This window comes from Pleurodeles waltl, chromosome 9 (genome assembly GCF_031143425.1).
Source record: "Pleurodeles waltl isolate 20211129_DDA chromosome 9, aPleWal1.hap1.20221129, whole genome shotgun sequence".
In the NCBI taxonomy this organism is placed as follows: domain Eukaryota; kingdom Metazoa; phylum Chordata; class Amphibia; order Caudata; family Salamandridae; genus Pleurodeles; species Pleurodeles waltl.
Window position 1 is genome coordinate 1158641688 of NC_090448.1, and position 21339 is coordinate 1158663026.

Consider the following 21339-nt stretch of genomic DNA (forward strand, 5'->3'; position numbering starts at 1 on the left):
ACTACTAGGGGCTTCTTGAAGTTCTGCCACTATTTCCCCACACGATCTTTCCCCTGCCGTCTTCCGATATTCCTCCCTCTCATGTCGTTTTTCCTTTCGTGATAATCTTCTACGATCAGCTGGACACTCAATACAACTCTCTGCGAAAGGAGCCTCTCTCCACCAATCTGGGACCACCTTGTTATCTCTAACGTGATCCAACAACTCTTGGAAGTGGATATAATCTGTCCCAATGATACACTCCTCGATTAATTGGGGCATTAGTCCTACGGTTAGGAAATCCTGATAGGGTCCCCACACGATTGGAAGCACCTTTATAGGATACTGGACCTTGTCTCCGTGTATACAACATATGGTTACCCATTCTTTCTCCTCGGTGTCGTCCTGTATCAAGTCTTTTCTAATCACCGATTGGCTACAACCAGAATCAACCAGGGCGTATACTCTTTTCCCGTTAACGGTTATCGTTAGTTTAAATTTGAGGGCACCCTTTCCTGTACATAGTACCCTCCTCCTTGTCATTCCTATCTCCATTGGTTCCCCAGTATCCTGTTTTTGCGGACACATACGTGCGATGTGTCCCCATTCGCCACAATTATAACATTGGGGCCCCATTGTAGGTGGACCTTCCGGAAATCTTCGTGGTACTAGGTGGTCGGGTGGGCTTTTTACCAAGGTCTTTGGGCTCGGAAGAATTGGTTTAAGGATGTTTCGTGTCGGAGGGTTCCTAACATCAGTAGACCGGTGGAAAGCACAGGCTAGATCAATGGCCGTTTCAGTGTCCACTTTTGGGTGTTGCCTGATCCAGTGTTTTGTAGACGGTGGCAGACCGTCTAGGTATTGTTCTAGTATGATGGTCTTGAGAACCTCCTCTCGACTATTTCCTACATGGCCTAACCACTTCAACGCCAGATCTTTCACTCGAAAATAAAAGGTTCTAGGATCTTCATTGATTCCCCATTTGATTTTACGAAATTTAACTCGGTAAAATTCTGCATCATGGCCCACCCTTTCCAGTATACTAGTTTTTATGTCTTGATAAGGGGTGTCACCACCCGGGTTGGCGGCTTGGTATGCTGACTGTAGGATACCTGTGAGTAAGGGAGCAACGTACTGTCCCCACTTATCTTCGGGCCACAGGGCGGAGGAAGCCACTCTTTCAAAATTGGTAAAAAAGGACTCTGGATCCTCTCCCTCCTGGTATTTCTGTAGTACCGAACTAGGTACGTTCGGATGTACCTTGCTAGCGGCAATAGTCTCAGTTAGTTTTTTCATCGCGCTTTCATGGACTAACTGATTATTAGCCAATATGGTCGCCTGACTCTTCAGAGCAGATTGGAGGGCCTCCCGATCCTCTTTAGCTTCCCGCTGTTGGGCTTCCCAGACCAGCTGCAAGTGCCGTTGCCCCTCCGCTAGCTGTTTGACCATGGTCTCTAAGGACGGACTTTCACTCATAGTGTATACTGTTTGGTCCACCACGAGGGGGGGGGTTGAATCCCACTTCTGACACCACTGTAGCAGAGCCAAACAGTACAGACACTCAGTAGAGGCAGCTGGGGTTGTTCAGGTAAGTATTTATTTGCTGTTTTGAATAAGTGATGTATATGGTTCGGTACAGTGAGTTGAGGATTAGTTCTTCATTGAGCGAAGTTCGTTTTCCTAACGTGTTTCTCTCCCTCTTCTCCTTTTACTTGGTGTTTGACATCTCCTCTCGGGCTCCCGGGTTGCATATAGGGGAAAGAAAAGGATAAATATCGATGGTGAGTGGGATGACAGCCGTTACATACGTCCTTCGCTTAGTTATACTACTGGGGAATGGGTTCGGGAAGGGGGGGGTGCGCCAGTGAAGACGGTGGGCTATGTCTTTGTTTCCTTATCTCCTAAATGTGTTTACTTTTGGTCGTGCTCGTTACGTGCTCCTTTTGGTGCCCTCTGACTCCCTCCCTGTCCTCCCCTCACCCTGCCTCCCTCCCTTCCCCAGCTCGTTCCTCTTTTAAGGTGCCCCTCTGTTCGCCCACAAGGACCGTACCTTCCAGAGCCACGACCCTCCGGGGCCGTGGCTGGCTCTATGGTGGTCCCCTCGTTGCTCTCTGGTCCCCTCGGGCTCTGACGCCACTCCGCTTCCCCTGGCTTCGTCGTCCCAAGTTCCTGGACCGCGGGGCCGCCCTCCGTCTTCGGGGTTGTCCCTCGGATTGCGTGGCTCTCCTTCCCCGCCGTTGCCGCCGCCTTTCTCCTCGCTCGTAGCTTTCTCCGTCGCCGTCTCCTCGTCCGCCGCTTTCTCCGTCTTCGTCTCCTCGCTCGCCGCTTTCTCCGTCGCCGTCTCCTCCTCTCCCCCTTCCTGGGGAATCCACGGTCTTTGACCTCCCGCCGGCCAATCCGCTTTGGCCCCGTCATCGGTGGTTGTCAAGGCAACCTCCGAATGCCGTCCTCGTGGTGGACGCGTTCCCATGGCAACATGGGAACGCAACAACACTTGCTCTGCCGGTGCCGTGCCTCCGATCGGGCTGACCCGGTCACAGAGACATAGAGATATTTCCCATCGGTATGCCTCACCAGGGGAGGTGTAGCATTTTGACGCTTTCCAAGGACCACCACTAATGGTAAATCTGGGAATGCGCCAAAATCCACAGTGGATGTGTGGGAAAACCTACAGTCCACCCATAGGACACCTCCATGCCACAGAGTAATGCAATGCAGCGATTTGCGCTGCCTTGCATTACTCTGGATTTATCAAGCCATGCAGGGCACTGCATGGTGGCCTGCGCGGTTTGATACATTTCACTAAGGTTTTCCGTCGCCCTTGTGTCCCATTACAGGGGGCAAGGGCAACACAAAACCTTGCTAAATACGGGCCTAAGATTTACATGACATGACTCCAGCTGAAAAATAATGAACTCACACTCTGTTTACTCCCAGATTTGGCCCTGATTTAGATCATGGGGGAGGGAATACTTTATCACAAACGTGATGGATATCCCATACGCCGTATTACGATCGCCAAAGTATATCATGAGATCGTAACACGGCAGACGAGGTACCTGTCATATTTGTAATAGAGTTTCCCCTCTGCCAAGATCGAAATCAGGCTCCAAGTCTTTACTCTGAAACAATGATTAGTCCATGTCTTTGTTATAAGTTTTCCAAATTTGTTCCTGATTTGGCATCTAAAAAGCAACCTCACTCATTAAGCTGCCTTGGAGAGAATTAGCTTCAAAATCACTTTTTCCCACATATGCTCATGAAAACGTATGCAAACAAGTCAAAATGCATACAAAACATTTAATTAAAAATGAGGACAGTGTACACCACTTTCACAGCCCTACACCTAAACCAAGTGTCCAACATCTTCACTCGGGTCTGTGCAGCCGCTGGTCTGAAAAGCAGATGTATCGACATCTCAGGGTTAGCAAGTCCACCAAAACAACAGAGATGTTTTATCTGCCCCCTGTAAAGACTGAAAACCCTTGTAACCCCAAATACCAGCGCCATGGATTACTACTGGTGGGGGTTAACAAAGAGATCATCAACAACGCCCGCAAGAGATCCCAGTTCAGGTTGTCATGAAACCATCTCTCTAGAACAGTGGTCTTCTAACTTTTTAATGTTGCCCCACTCAGTGCGTAAAAAAAATCATTGTGCCCCCCCAGAATTTTTCACAGTTATTCTATTAAATTGACAATGTTAAAAATGTCTAGAATTAGTTACAAACTGTTAAGTCTGGTTACCTGCTTTAAAAATGCAATCAAATACTTGATTGTCAAACAATACCTTATTAAATTATCTAAGTATCCACAGTGTGATTATCACAAATGGCGGGGGTGGGTGGGGCGGGCATTGGAGTTTGAGGAATATTTTGATTCACTCCCCTTTTGACACATACTCCCAGCCAGAGGTAAATTACAAAAGATGTCAGTGATGGCCCATTATAGAGTGGCTCATTGCCCATAATTTTTTCAGCTTAAAAAAACACTTTCATCAGCATGATGCTTCTTTTGGCCAGAGCCTGACGCCTCCTGGGATCAGTGAAGACCCCCATGCAGGGCCCGTCCAGCAGTTTGAAGACCCCTGCTCTAGAGGACGATTATTGATACACCGTGGCCCTCAAGGGGCCTGAGTGACCTACAGTTTGTATCTGTCCATCATTCAGATCAAACATCACAAATAATTCCCACTAGGCTGTATAATTCTTGCTAGGAATAAACCCTTAATCATTACGGTCCCACCAGTATCTTCAGAACTCTTTTTTATTACATTAGTTACAAATTGTCTGAAAACACTTATATTCCTGACAAAAACAAGCATTGCAGATCTATATATCCAACATTGTTTTTTTTCTTATTGCAATAAAAACACAATGTTTCATCATGACAATTTGATCCCCACATAATAAAGCAAAATGAGAGACACCGAAAACATTCTCACATTCCTATCAAACACACGCATTCTCACACTCTCAAAAAACGTCTCCCTCGGATACAGGGGCGGCTCCTCCACTATGGCAGAGGAGCGTCGCCCACCCCTTCTCCGCCAGCAGCAGCAGCTGCAAAACATTTAGTATAAAAGGGTAGGGCCAGCGGTGATGACAGGGATGGGGAGGGAGTGCACAGCGCTCCCCCTTAGTGCACAGGTATGTTTGGCAGGCTGTCTTGGGCCAGCCAAACATACATGCACACTGGGCTGTCTCCAACCCAACAACTCAGGCACTGCGTTGCTGGGTTGGAGACAGCAGGCAGAGACTTCCACTCTATCGTATATATATATTTTTTTATTGTGCCCCGTGCCCTCCCCGCCACACGCCGCCCCACCACTTTTCCCTCCTGCGAGCCGCCAGTACTCGGAGATCTTCTGAACAACACAACATGGAGACCCTCCTTTTGGTCTTTCATCGCCGTGTCTTAGCTAAGGGACTCTATCAACGGTCAACACGCGTTTCGGTGGCACAGATGATTGTAGACCACCTTCTTCAGTACCTCTCATTTAGTACCAGATTTGCAAGGTCCCAGTGCCTTTTAGTGTCACTTTTTTTACACTAATATGGCGTTAAGGCATCCATTTTCCTTCCCCAAATGCTTGCATTGAGCCACTTTGTGCCCCATTGCGCTACATTATGCCGGTGCCAGGTATAATGTATGCAAGGGGGGTGTTCCCCCATAGGGAGGCCCTTAAAAATGGCTCAGTGAAATTTACATTTCACTGTGCCATATTTACCGTAATGTTTAAAGCCTGCTACTTTCAATGGGCCTCCCTTTACTTTGCAGGATTAGTGCCACAATTTATGGTGCTAATCTTGCAAAGTACCACAATACCACCATAAATTTGGACGTTATTGTCCTAACGTGCGCTATGGTGCACCGTATTGTAAATACGGTGCACACATAGGCCCTCATTACGAGGCTGGTGGTCATTAGACCACCAGCCTTGCTGTGGCGGTCCTTCCGCTGTGCAGTCGGCGGTAAGGACCGCCACATTAAGAGTAGTCTGCCAAGCCTCCACAACCCCACCTGGCCCACCGGTGCGGTCGCACCACTGTGGCTGGCGGGGAGCACCTTCAAACCAGTGGCATGCCTGAGCCTGCCATCCGCATTATGAGGTTGCACACAGCCAGGCTTTCCGTAGCGGTCAACCTGCCACGAAAACCCTGGCGGTCACGCACCCGGCGACAGGAATCTTCATTCCTGTCGCCCGCACACACATACACACATGTCCCCACACATCCACACACTCAAACCCCCCACCGCTTCTCGCTCGCATGCATTGACATACACACACATGCAGCACATGCACATATGCACTCGGAAACTCGCACTCACTTGCATTCATTCACACAGACACCCCAAATAACTCGCATTTATCCACACAGACACCCCCATACACGCGCACATACACACACATTCATATTCACTTGCAGACACGCACACATTCAGCACTCCCCTCCGCAAACACGCACACACACACCCAGTCACACAGACCCCCTCCCCACCTTCTGGATGCCCAGTTACCTTCTCAGTCGAGGTGGACGTCCGGGAGGGGATGGGTCCTGGCGGTCTTCCCTCGTCGCCACCACCACGCCAGCAGGACTCCGGCAAGCCGTATTATGGCTTGTAATATGGCGGGCAGAGTCCTTCTGGTGTGGTGGTGCTGGCGAGGGAACTGCCTCTGCAGCGCCGACCGCCAGCACGACTGCTGGCTGCTTTTCGCCTCAATAATGGCGGAAAGCAGCCAGGACTCGTAATATGGCGGTCTGCTGACTGCCAGTGCTGGCGGTCATCTGGCGGGTTGTGCTTTGGCGGTCAGTGAAATTGACCGCCAAAGTCCAAATGAGGGCCATAGTGTCGTTAGAGGGGGGTACAAGAAAAGTGGCGCATCACACGCGGTTCCCCACTTTCTTATAAATCTGGCCCTCAGCATCCTTTTTCTCAGAAATATACAAGGGGTTTGTTAGATTACAGTGCACTATAGTTCTTGTACATAGCATATATCTTCAGACTTTGCCAGTGATAGTAAACAGAACATTATGAATACAAGGGCCGTCATATTAGAGATTCATAAGGCATATGTCGACTTCATTCCCATCCTTTACAGATGCCACAACCAGACATAGGTAATGTATTTACTATTTTTTCAGGGTTACCTAAAAGTTGATTACGCCATACTCGTCTGAAGCAGTAATCCTCCTCTGGCGATTTCACGGTCCACCATGCAGATAAAGAAGGCAGTTCTATAAAGGCTGAATAAAGGGAGCCTTATTACAAATATTGTATGTGCATGTCACCATAAATAAGGCCAGGTACTGCTTCTGTGTGCCAGCACCCATTTTAAAACTGAGTTGGGCATCAGTCCCATCACTTTACTTGGAGTCTCAGGCCTGCATCCTGTCCCACAAAAGCATGAGGATAATGATGGGGGACACCCATGCTTCAGGGAAGGCTGGCGACCTGCGTACAGTATGAAGGTGTTTTAAAGTGCCACTCATAAGCCCATATTTAAGAAAAAGTGGTGCATCAGGTATGATGCGCCACTTTTCTTGCGCCTTGCCCGGCACCTAACGACACCATGGTTGAGGCCTATTTACAATACGGTGCACCATGGCAGTCGTTAGCACAATAGTGTCAAAATGTTTGACTCTATTGTGGTGCTTTGCTCCACTAGCGTCAAAAATGTTGACGCTGGTACAGCAAAGTGAAAAGAGGCTCATAGGTTACTATGGGAGCATCACTGTAATGCCTGCTCTGATCAGATGTTAAAAATGATGGCAAAAATGGTGCAGTGAAATCTTTTAAATTTCACTGCACCATTTTTGCAAGCCTCCTAGTTTCAGAACGCCCCCCTTGCGTGCATCATGCCTGGCGGAAGCATAATGTGGCGCAAGGGGTTACAAAGTAGAGCAATGCATGCATTGTGGCACTTTGTAAATATGGCGCAGCAGAAAAGTGCCTTAGCGTAAAAACAAAAATTACACTATGGCGGTGCTAAGGTGGAGCTAGGGGCTCTTAAATATGCCCCACAGGCTTTAAAAACTCAATGGGGACCCCATCCAGTCTTTGGACCCTAGGACGACCTCTGATGGACGTCTTGACCTCACCCAGGCTGAGTGAAATATTGATGTTGCCTTAATAGACTTCTGTACCTTTTTCTGAGGATCCCTTAGTAGATTACCAAAACAAGCGAGTCGTCAATCATCAGAAATGATACATTCCAGAACCTCGTTTAGAGAGGGCTTGTCTGCACATCCAGAAATAAATCTCGGCATGTCCTCCCATTGAGGTCCTTACAGGTCTCCTGGACCTCACTCCAGACAAACCTCCATGGCCCAGCTTTGCCTTACTAACAGTTTCTTTGAGAGAATTAGAACCCTCCTAAGATGCTCTTGATCCCCAGCAAGTCTTACTGTGTGACTGTCTGTTCTAGAGCCACACTTTTGCTAGAAGATTCTCACATTGTTCATGTTTTCTGTCCCTGGTATATTAAAATATATCTGATTGGTTGCCTCTCATCCCCCAGCACTTCTGGTCTCTCCCATCCCTCCCCCCATTCCTTTTCACAAGATTTCTAATAACCGACCTTACATCACCACAGGAATCTTCTCTAAACTTTCTATAATCTGACTTTATTCGTCTACAGATGTGGCCTCGAGAGTTAGACACAACACTCTAGACGTGATCTCCAAAACAGGGCAGAACACACACCTCTGATCACCTCTGAGATGACCTGCGGAACTGGACATAATACCGTAGAAATTGAACACGGTACTTCAGATGTGTTGTCAAGAACTTGGCACAATATTGTACAGTAGATGCACCCCAAGAATTAGGGCACAAAAATCTATATGTAGTTTATAGCACTGGATGCAAAACCCCAGATGTGGTCTCTAGATCTGGTCACAACACTTCAGATATTATGTTCAGAACTGAGAAGTATACTTCAAGTGTGGCCTCAAGAACTGGGCACAGTACTGCAGATGTAGCTTATAACAGAAGATAAAAGGTGACACCTCCCCAACAGTGGCACCTACAACTGAATAGGATATTCTAGGCGTAGGGCATAGCGCGGTAAGGGAGGCCTCATGTGTAGCGTGAGGACAGAACGCAATACTGCATACGCACTCTCTAAACATAAGCACATTAACCAAGGGTAGCCTCCCCAGTTGATTAAAGAGTAACTAGGTGGCGTGAAGGGAATATCCCATACATTAAACCCACAGCTCATAACATGACATCTGTACCCTTTTCCTGCAATCAAGGACTGTGATTGCGATCTAGTGATGGAAGGCCTGTTTGAGAAAGCAGAGTTCTAGTATGTGGTTGTGGCCGATAACTATGTCTCACTGTGCCTCAATGCTCTTCCCTGCCAAAACTGTGAATTCTAGGAAACAGGTTGTATAAACACTATAAAAAGCACTGTAAGAAAAGTAGGGTGTGAAGTTGCTTTACCTCTTTCCATGGAAAACTTTGCAAACAGATCTAGGCTTTTCACTTTGACGAGTTAGCCTGAAAATTACCACTTTTGACATAATGTATGCGGTACATATCTTTATTTGAGTCCTAATGTATGCTGCACATAACTTTATTTGACTCCTAAATGCTACACATATCTTTATTTGACTCATAATGTGTGTTGTACATATCTTTATTTGACTCATAACCTGTGTTGCACATATCTTTAGTTGACATGTAATCTATGTTGTACATAACTTTATTTGACTTGTAATGTATGTTGCACGTATCTTTATTTGACTTATAATGTGTTGCACATATCTATATATTTCTTGCATGTTTTACATATCTTTACTTAACTCATAATGTATGTTGCACATATCTTTATCTGACTTGTAATGTATGCGTATGTTGCATATATCTTTATTTGACTCCTAATGTATGTTGTAGATGACTTTATTTGACTCGTAATGTATGTTGTACATATCTTTATTTGACTCATAATGTATGTTGCACACATCTTAATCTGACTCGAAATGTATGCGTATGTTGCACATATCTTTATCTGACTTGTAATGTATGCATATGTTGCACATATATTTGTCTGACTCACAATGTATATTGCACATATCTTTATTTGACTGGCAATGCATTTTGCACATCCTTTACCTGACTCATAATGTATGTTGCATATGTATTTATTTGACTCTTAATGTATTTGTATGTTGCACATATCTTTATATGACTTGTATGTTGTACATACCTTTATTTGACTCATAATGTATGTGTACATTAACCACATCTTTATCTGACTTCTGACTTCTAATGTATGTTGCACGTATCTATATTGCTTTATAAAATAAGTGCACATATCTTTATTTGAATTAATGTATGAAGCACATATCTTTATCTGTCTCATAATGTATTTTGAATGTATCTTTATTTGACTTGTAATGCATGTTGCACATATCTTTGTCTGATTTGTGATGTAATATCTTTAACTGACTCATAATGTATGTTGCACATATCTTTATTTGGTTCGTAATGTATGTTAAACATATCTTTATTTGACTCACAATCTGTGTTATGAGTATCTTTATCTGACCCATAATGTATGTTGCACATATCTTTATTTGACTCATAATATATGTTACACATAACTTATTTGATTCATAATGCAGGTGTATATTGCACATATCTCCATTTGACTCACAGGAGGTCATTATGACCTTGGTGGGCAGCTCAAGCCGCCCGCCATGGTCTGACCGCCGGGCGGCCGCACTCTCACCACGGCCATTATGAGATCCCCGCTGGGCCGGCGGGCAGAAACCTGGTTTCCGCCCGCCGGCCCAGCGGGGATCTCAGCCGCAACACAGGAGCCGGCTCCAAATGGAGCCAGCGGTGTTGCGGCCGTGCGACGGGTGCAGTTGCACCCGTCGCGCTTTTCACTGTCTGCATAGCAGACAGTGAAAAGCTGCACAGGGCTATGGCAGGGGGCCCCTGCACTGCCATGCCATGCCCAGGGGCCCCTCGACTCCCCTTTCTGCCAGCATTTTCATGGCGGTGCAAACCGCCATGAAAAGGCTGGCGGGAGGGGGACTCGTAATCCCCTGGGAAGCGCTGGATTACTCCCACCAGGACTAAAGTGGCAGGAAACCGCTGATCCCGGCGGTGCGATCCTGGCGCTTCCGCTGCGGTCGTAATACCAAGGATTTCACCGCCAGCCTGCTGGTGGTGAAATCCGCCAAAACAACCATGGCGGTCAAAGACCGCCAGGGTTGTAATGACCCCCATAGTGTACGTTGCACTTATCTTTATTTGACTCACAATCTGTGTTATGAGTATCTTTATCTGACCCATAATGTATGTTGCACATATCTTTATTTGACTCATAATATATGTTACACATAACGCATTTGACTCATAATGTAGGTGTATGTTGCACATATCTCCATTTGACTCATAGTATATGTTTCACATATATTTATTTGACTCACAATGTGCGTTATGCGTAACTTTATCTGACCCATAATGTATGTGGCACATTTCTTTATCTGACTGGCAATGTATGGTGCACATATGTTAATTTGACTCACCATGTGTGTTATGCATATTGCACATTATCTTTATTTGACTCATAATGTATCTTGCACATATCTATATTTGACTTGCATGTTTTACGTATTTTTATTTGATTCATAATGTTTGTCGCACATATCTTTTTCTGACTCATAATGTATATTTCATGTATCTTTGTTTGACTTGTAACGTATGTTACACATCCTTCATCTGACCCATAACGTATGTTGCATATATATTTATTTGACTCAATGTATTTGTATGTTGCATATAACTTTATATGACTCATGTATGTTGTACATAACTTTATTTGATTCATTATGTATGTGTACATTGAGCATATCTTTATCTGACTTCTAATGTATGTTGCACATATATTGCTTCATAAAATTTGTGGACATATCTTTATTTGAATTCATGTATGAAGCACATATCTGTATCTGACTCATACTATTTCGAATGTATCTTTATTTGACTTGTAACGCATGTTGCACATATCCTTGTTTGATTCATAATGTATGCTTCAAATATATTTAACTGATGTATGTTGCAAATATCTTTATTATACTCATAATGTTTGTTACACATTACTTCTTTGACTCAAAATAAAGTTGTTTGTTACATATATCTTCGCCTGACTCGTAATGTATGTTGCATATAGCGCCTTGAGACCCTAACGCAGCGCCTTGAGACCCTAACGGGTGATTAGTGCGCTTTATAAATCTTATGATTGATTGATTGATTGAATCTGACTCGTAATGCACGTTGCACATATCTTTATTTGGCTCGTAATGTATGTTGCACATAACTTTATCTGACACACAGTGTATGTTGCACATAACATTATCTGACTCGCAATGTATGTTGCACACATCAACTCATAATGCGTGTTGCACATATCTTTATTTAGTCGCAATGTATGTTGGACATATCTTTATTTGACTCACAATGTGTGTTACGAGAATCTTTATCTGACCCATAATGTTTGTTACACATTTCTTTAGCTAACTCGCAATGTATGTTGCACATATCAGCTCATCATGCGTGCTGTACATATCTTTTTTACTCAAATAAAGTGGTTCTGCTTCACCTACACTTCATATGACAGTTACTGGCTCACTCTGGGTCCCTCGATGAATCAGGAATCAGCCTCAAATTGAGTTTGTCCCAATCTTATATCCAGCGTGAGGAGAAAGTTGTGTGGGGAGAACATTGAAAAGGGGCAAAGCCTGAAAGGGCATATTTACCGGGATCTTTTAAAAGACACAATTCCAGGCCATCTCCAGATTAGAAGTTCTTCACCCGCAGGCTTTACGAAAAACTAGAAGGTAAAATGCAAACTTGAAGAGAAACTTGTGAATGCCCCGGCAACTTGCATAGAAAAATTCTGCAAATGTTTAACGTGAAGAGAAAATGGCCGCATATATGTTGCTGCTCGATGAGAATGGAAATGATCTCACAATGTGCAGAAAATCTTTGCATGGTCAATGGGAAAGCGAAAACGGACACCTTGTAAAGTGTGCAAATCGTGAACTTGGCAGAAGTTTGCCAGTGAAAGATAACTTAGTGCTCTGATGATTAAAAGCGGATTCTGACTTGCTCCGGCTGTCTCAGCGGCGAGGCAGCCGCCCCCTCGCGTGGTCGAGTCCTCCAGCCGCAATCCCGGAAGTTCATGGTCTGCTCCTTCTATGGCGCCCTGCTGCTTTCAGAAGTTCCTAAGTGACCCTTGACCCCCAAGAGTGGGCCTGGGACCTGGAGAACAGAAATAGAGGCAATCATTTGAGGCTCTTCGGTGCCTCCGGATGGGGGGGGGGGGGGTTACCCCTCTCTGGGCCCCTCCTGCCCAAGGCAAACAGAGGCCGCAGGGTTTGGGAATCCCAGAGGGCCCTGGAGGAGAGAGAAACGTGATGAAGTGCTCAAGTGCGATGAGGAGGGGTGTTTATACAAACCCTGGGGTGAGTGATGACTTTGGCCGCACGTCTGGCACTTTTAAAGATTCCACGCCTGGCTCAGGGCTCCCCCCAACCAGCTCCAGGCCTGACTGCAGCAGAGGTTCCCAGGCAGCTGGAAGCAGGGAGCCGTCTGGCCTGCAAGGGGAATTTATTTTCGTGTGTTTTGGTTGTTCTTGAAAGTGCACATGGATCCCACAGGGGTGATTGATCGTAGTACATGGAAAGTGAGCCTGGGATCAAGTCACACGTATGCGAGGGGGGGGGGGGGGGGGCTCTGGTCCCATGCGTGGAAAGAACCGAGATGTCACTCAGAAGTCAGGTCAGGAGAACACAGCAGGTAATGTACTCATGTATTTACAAGGGGGAATTAGAACACAGCATGACACATATTCACATAAAACATGTCAGGAGAACACGCACAGAACATGTCAGGAGAACCCAGGATGCGATATGTACTTACAAGAGGTCAGGGCACAACAGGGGGTCTAGGCACACACATACAACATGTCAGGGGAACACAGGGGTGGGATGTAGTAATGTACTTATAACAGGTCAGGAGTACACAGCCTGGGGCCTAGATACACGGATACAACATGTTAGAACTCAGGATGGCATGTAGTCATGTATTTACAAGAGGTTAGGTCTACACAGCATGGTGTCTAGACACACACAGAAGACATATCAGGAGCACACAGGTTGGGATATTGTCATGCACTTAGAAGAGGTCAGGACTACACATCATGGGGTCTAGACACATACAACATGACAGGGAAACACAGGATGGAATATAGTCATGCAGACACAATAAGCCAAGAGCACACAGCAGGGGATATAGTGGTATATATAAAAAGATTCAGGAGCACACAGGATGGGACATAGTCATGTACTTACAATGGCCCGTAAAACAAAGCATGGGATCTAGACACACTTAAAACATGTCTGGAGAACACAGGATAGGATATAGTCATGTACACACAATGGGTCAGGCATACAGAGCAGGGGATGTAGTGGTATATATAAAAAGATTCAGGAGCACACAGGAAGGGATATAGGCCCTCATTGTGACATTAGTGGCAAATGCCGCCTACCGCCACGATGACGGCCGCCAACATACCGCCGCCGTGGCTACCGACCGTCCATCGAATTATGACCGTAGCCGGAATTCCGCTAGAAGGCTGGCGGAATTCTGGCTATGGTCATGTCAGCGGACTGCGGACGGCGGACTGCCAGCAGCAGCGCCACGCCAGCAGACCGCCGCCGACCGTATCGTGAGCCATGATACCGTCTGGCGGTGTTTTGCTGGCGGACGCTGCTGCTGGCAGCAGCGCCACACCCATCTTCTGCTGGAGGACCCCCTGCAAGCAGGTAAGTCAGGTTCTCCTACAGGAGACGGGGTTAGGGGTGTTGTGTGCGTGTGTGTGTGACTGTGTTTGAATGCGTGCATGCGTGTGTAATGCGTGTGTGCATGAATGGATGTGTGTGTACGTGCATGTTATGTCGGGTGTTGCGTGTGTGCCTGGATGTATGTTCGTGAGTGTTGCTTTGAGTGTGTATGAATGTATGCACATGTGGGTGAATGTGTGTATGCGTGTGTGTATGTAGTTGCGTGTATGTGTGTATATGTGGGGGGGTCGGTGGTGGGAGGTGGAGGGGGAGGACTCTAGGGAGGGGGGCGGGGGAGACCCCTATCAGTGCCAGGGAAGAAATTCCCTGGCTCTGATAGTGCCTACCGCCATGGTTTCCGTGGTGGAACCAAAACCACGGAAACCATGGCATTGGGCGGGGTCAAAATGCCATGGGCAGCCTAGTGACGGCCATGCGGGATGGAGACTGTAGTCTCCAGCCCGGCGGTCGTTCCCGCCGTGGTGGTCGTGTGTTGACTTGGCGGTTTGGCTTTGGCCAAACCGTCAATGTCATAATGGTGGAGGTATGTACCGCCAGCCTGTTGGTGGTAGTACCTCCACTATTACACCGACCGCCGGGGTCATAAAGACCCCCATAGTCATGTACTTACAATAGTCAGGAGTACAAAGCATGGGATCTAGACACACATAAAACATGTCCGGAGAACACAGGATGGGATATAGTCATGTACTTACAAGAGGTCAGAAGTACACAGCATGAGGTCTAGACACACATAAAACATGTCAGGAGAACACAGGATGGGGTATAGTCATTTACACACAATGGGTCAGGAGTACAGAGCAGGGGATACAGTGGTATATATACCAAGAGAAAGGAGTACACAGGATGGGTATGGTCATATGCATTCAACATACTTGGAGTACAACAATACAGCCATGCATATTAAAAAGGTCATTTGTGCACAGCAGGGGATATAGTCATGCACATACAATGGGGCAGGAGAACACAGCAGGGGGTATAATCATGCACATACATGCATGAGTACACAGCAGGGGGTATAGTCATATACACACAAACGTCAAGGGGATATATTCATATACACACATGGATAAGGGTACATAGCAGGAAATGTAGTCACGTGCTCACAAACGGTCAATGACACACAACAGGGGATATATTCATACACACACAATGGAAAAGAGTACACAACAGGGGATATATTCATATACACACAATGGAAAAGGGTACATAGCAGAGAATGTAGTCACGTGCACACACACGGTCAATGACACACAGCAGGAGATATATTCATATACACACAACGGTCAAGGGTACACAGCAAGGGTATATATTCATGTACACACCATGGAAAAGGGTACATAGCCGAGAATGTAGTCATGTGCACACAAACGGACAAGGGTACACAGCAGAGGCTATATTCATATACACACAATGGACAAGGGTACACAGCAGGGGATGTATTCATATACACACAATGGACAAGGGTACACAGCAGGGGATGTATTCATATACACACAATGGACAAAGGTACACAGCAGGGGATATATTCATATACACACAATGGACAAGGGTACACAGCAGAGAATGTAGTCACGTGTACAGAAACGGTCAGTGGTACACAGCAAGGGTATATATTCATATACAGACAATGGACAAGGGTACACAGCAAGGGTATATATTCATATACACACAATAGACAAGGGTACACAGCAGGGGATGTATTCATATACACACAATGGACAAGGGTACACAGCAGGGGATATATTCATATTCACACAATGGACAAAGGTACACAGCAGGGGATATATTCATATACACACAATGGACAAGGGTACACAGCAGAGAATGTAGTCACGTGTACAGAAACGGTCAGTGGTACACAGCAAGGGTATATATTCATATACAGACAATGGACAAGGGTACACAGCAAGGGTATATATTCATATACACACAATAGACAAGGGTACACAGCAGGGGATGTATTTATATACACACAATGGACAAGGGTACACAGCAGGGGATATATTCATATTCACACAATGGACAAGGGTACACAGCAGGGGATGTATTCATATACACACAATGGACAAGGGTACACAGCAGGGGCTGTATTCATATACACACAATGGACAAGGGTACACAGCAGAGAATGTAGTCACGTGTACAGAAACGGTCAGTGGTACACAGCAAGGGTATATATTCATATACAGACAATGGACAAGGGTACACAGCAAGGGTATATATTCATATACACACAATAGACAAGGGTACACAGCAGGGGATGTATTCATATACACACAATGGACAAGGGTACACAGCAGGGGATATATTCATATTCACACAATGGACAAAGGTACACAGCAGGGGATATATTCATATACACACAATGGACAAGGGTACACAGCAGAGAATGTAGTCACGTGTACAGAAACGGTCAGTGGTACACAGCAAGGGTATATATTCATATACAGACAATGGACAAGGGTACACAGCAAGGGTATATATTCATATACACACAATAGACAAGGGTACACAGCAGGGGATGTATTTATATACACACAATGGACAAGGGTACACAGCAGGGGATATATTCATATTCACACAATGGACAAGGGTACACAGCAGGGGATGTATTCATATACACACAATGGACAAGGGTACACAGCAGGGGCTGTATTCATATACACACAATGGACAAGGGTACACAGCAGAGAATGTAGTCACGTGCACACAAACGTCAAGGGTGCACAGCAGGGGATATATTCATATTCACACAATGGACAAAGGTACACAGCAGGGGATATATTCATATACACACAATGGACAAGGGTACACAGCAGAGAATGTAGTCACGTGTACAGAAACGGTCAGTGGTACACAGCAAGGGTATATATTCATATACAGACAATGGACAAGGGTACACAGCAAGGGTATATATTCATATACACACAATAGACAAGGGTACACAGCAGGGGATGTATTCATATACACACAATGGACAAGGGTACACAGCAGGGGATATATTCATATTCACACAATGGACAAAGGTACACAGCAGGGGATATATTCATATACACACAATGGACAAGGGTACACAGCAGAGAATGTAGTCACGTGTACAGAAACGGTCAGTGGTACACAGCAAGGGTATATATTCATATACAGACAATGGACAAGGGTACACAGCAAGGGTATATATTCATATACACACAATAGACAAGGGTACACAGCAGGGGATGTATTCATATACACACAATGGACAAGGGTACACAGCAGGGGCTGTATTCATATACACACAATGGACAAAGGTACACAGCAGGGGATATATTCATATACACACAATGGACAAGGGTACACAGCAGAGAATGTAGTCACGTGTACAGAAACGGTCAGTGGTACACAGCAAGGGTATATATTCATATACAGACAATGGACAAGGGTACACAGCAAGGGTATATATTCATATACACACAATAGACAAGGGTACACAGCAGGGGATGTATTCATATACACACAATGGACAAGGGTACACAGCAGGGGCTGTATTCATATACACACAATGGACAAGGGTACACAGCAGAGAATGTAGTCACGTGCACACAAACGTCAAGGGTGCACAGCAGGGGATATATTCATATTCACACAATGGACAAAGGTACACAGCAGGGGATATATTCATATACACACAATGGACAAGGGTACACAGCAGAGAATGTAGTCACGTGTACAGAAACGGTCAGTGGTACACAGCAAGGGTATATATTCATATACAGACAATGGACAAGGGTACACAGCAAGGGTATATATTCATATACACACAATAGACAAGGGTACACAGCAGGGGATGTATTCATATACACACAATGGACAAGGGTACACAGCAGGGGATATATTCATATTCACACAATGGACAAAGGTACACAGCAGGGGATATATTCATATACACACAATGGACAAGGGTACACAGCAGAGAATGTAGTCACGTGTACAGAAACGGTCAGTGGTACACAGCAAGGGTATATATTCATATACAGACAATGGACAAGGGTACACAGCAAGGGTATATATTCATATACACACAATAGACAAGGGTACACAGCAGGGGATGTATTCATATACACACAATGGACAAGGGTACACAGCAGGGGCTGTATTCATATACACACAATGGACAAAGGTACACAGCAGGGGATATATTCATATACACACAATGGACAAGGGTACACAGCAGAGAATGTAGTCACGTGTACAGAAACGGTCAGTGGTACACAGCAAGGGTATATATTCATATACAGACAATGGACAAGGGTACACAGCAAGGGTATATATTCATATACACACAATAGACAAGGGTACACAGCAGGGGATGTATTCATATACACACAATGGACAAGGGTACACAGCAGGGGATATATTCATATTCACACAATGGACAAAGGTACACAGCAGGGGATATATTCATATACACACAATGGACAATGGTACACAGCAGAGAATGTAGTCACGTGTACAGAAACGGTCAGTGGTACACAGCAAGGGTATATATTCATATACAGACAATGGACAAGGGTACACAGCAAGGGTATATATTCATATACACACAATAGACAAGGGTACACAGCAGGGGATGTATTTATATACACACAATGGACAAGGGTACACAGCAGGGGATGTATTCATATTCACACAATGGTCAAGGGTACACAGCAGGGGATGTATTCATATACACACAATGGACAAGGGTACACAGCAGGGGCTGTATTCATATACACACAATGGACAAGGGTACACAGCAGGGGATGTATTCATATACACACAATGGACAAGGGTACACAGCAGGGGCTGTATTCATATACACACAATGGACAAGGGTACACAGCAGAGAATGTAGTCACGTGCACACAAACGTCAAGGGTGCACAGCAGGGTATATATTCATATACACACAATGGACAAGGGTACACAGCAGGGGATATATTCATATTCACACAATGGACAAGGGTACACAGCAGGGGATGTATTCATATACACACAATGGACAAGGGTACACAGCAGGGGATGTATTCATATACACACAATGGACAAGGGTACACAGCAGAGAATGTAGTCACGTGCACACAAACGTCAAGGGTGCACAGCAGGGGATATTCATATACACACATAGGACAAGTGTACACATCACGGGATGTAGTCATATACACACAATGGACAAGGGTACACAGCAGGGGATATATTCATATTCACACAATGGACAAGGGTACACAGCAGGGGATGTATTCATATACACACAATGGACAAGGGTACACAGCAGGGGCTGTATTCATATACACACAATGGACAAGGGTACACAGCAGGGGATATATTCATATTCACACAATGGACAAGGGTACACAGCAGGGGATGTATTCATATACACACAATGGACAAGGGTACACAGCAGGGGCTGTATTCATATACACACAATGGACAAGGGTACACAGCAGGGGATGTATTCATATTCACACAATGGACAAGGGTACACAGCAGGGGATGTATTCATATACACACAATGGACAAGGGTACACAGCAGGGGATGTATTCATATACACACAATGGACAAGGGTACACAGCAGGGGATGTATTCATATTCACACAATGGACAAGGGTACACAGCAGGGGATATATTCATATTCACACAATGGACAAGGGTACACAGCAGGGGATATATTCATATTCACACAATGGACAAGGGTACACAGCAGGGGATGTATTCATATACACACAATGGACAAGGGTACACAGCAGGGTATATATTCATATACACACAATGGACAAGGGTACACAGCAGGGGCTGTATTCATATACACACAATGGACAAGGGTACACAGCAGAGAATGTAGTCACGTGTACAGAAACGGTCAGTGGTACACAGCAAGGGTATATATTCATATACAGACAATGGACAAGGGTACACAGCAAGGGTATATATTCATATACACACAATGGACAAGGGTACACAGCAGGGGCTGTATTCATATACACACAATGGACAAGGGTACACAGCAGGGGATATATTCATATTCACACAATGGACAAGGGTACACAGCAGGGGATGTATTCATATACACACAATGGACAAGGGTACACAGCAGGGGCTGTATTCATATACACACAATGGACAAGGGTACACAGCAGAGAATGTAGTCACGTGCACACAAACGTCAAGGGTGCACAGCAGGGTATATATTCATATACACACATAGGACAAGTGTACACATCACGGGATGTAGTCATATACACAGGGCTTTAAGTGTGATGAAAAAAGTGAGAGTCCCAAAGAGGGGCGTGGCCTGTGTAATTAAGGGTGAGGAATAAACAAGCAAACTAAACCCCCCATAGAGTGCTACGCTACCCCAGTACTTGCAGAGAATCACAAGTGCAAATGACATACATGATCAACGCTCTGTGCGCTCTACAGAGAGGCCAAGGATTGGATGTCCACGTGTTCTGAACACATTTTCGATCCACGGACAAACATTAAGAGAAACTTGCCTTCAGCCTCAACTCAGTCGTGGTCCCTATAATCCTTTGGATGCGACTCACTTTAAAGCGTGCACTGTACAAGAGAAATATTCTGCAGTAAAAACATACTGTAACACAAATTCCTGCAACTAGCTAATATATTGAGAATGTTTCAAATCTGAAATGATTGGACTGTGAGTTGCCATTACTAATGTCTGTGGAAGGGATAGTGGTTTTCAAGCGTCTCCCCACTCCTGTTCTTCCAATCACAGAACTTTACACTGCGTCAGACACTTGCACCCTTTATCTCTAGAGCTTCGTGAAATCCTCCGTCTGCAGACCTCACACGTCATCTCTTTCCTCTTCAGCACACTTTTCACTCTCTGCTCCTTTGCATCTCATACCCTTCTCCATCCCCAAACACAGCAGCTAGCAAGGATGCAAAGGGCCTTGGTGCAAGCAAGGTAAACCGCATCTTTGGAGACAATA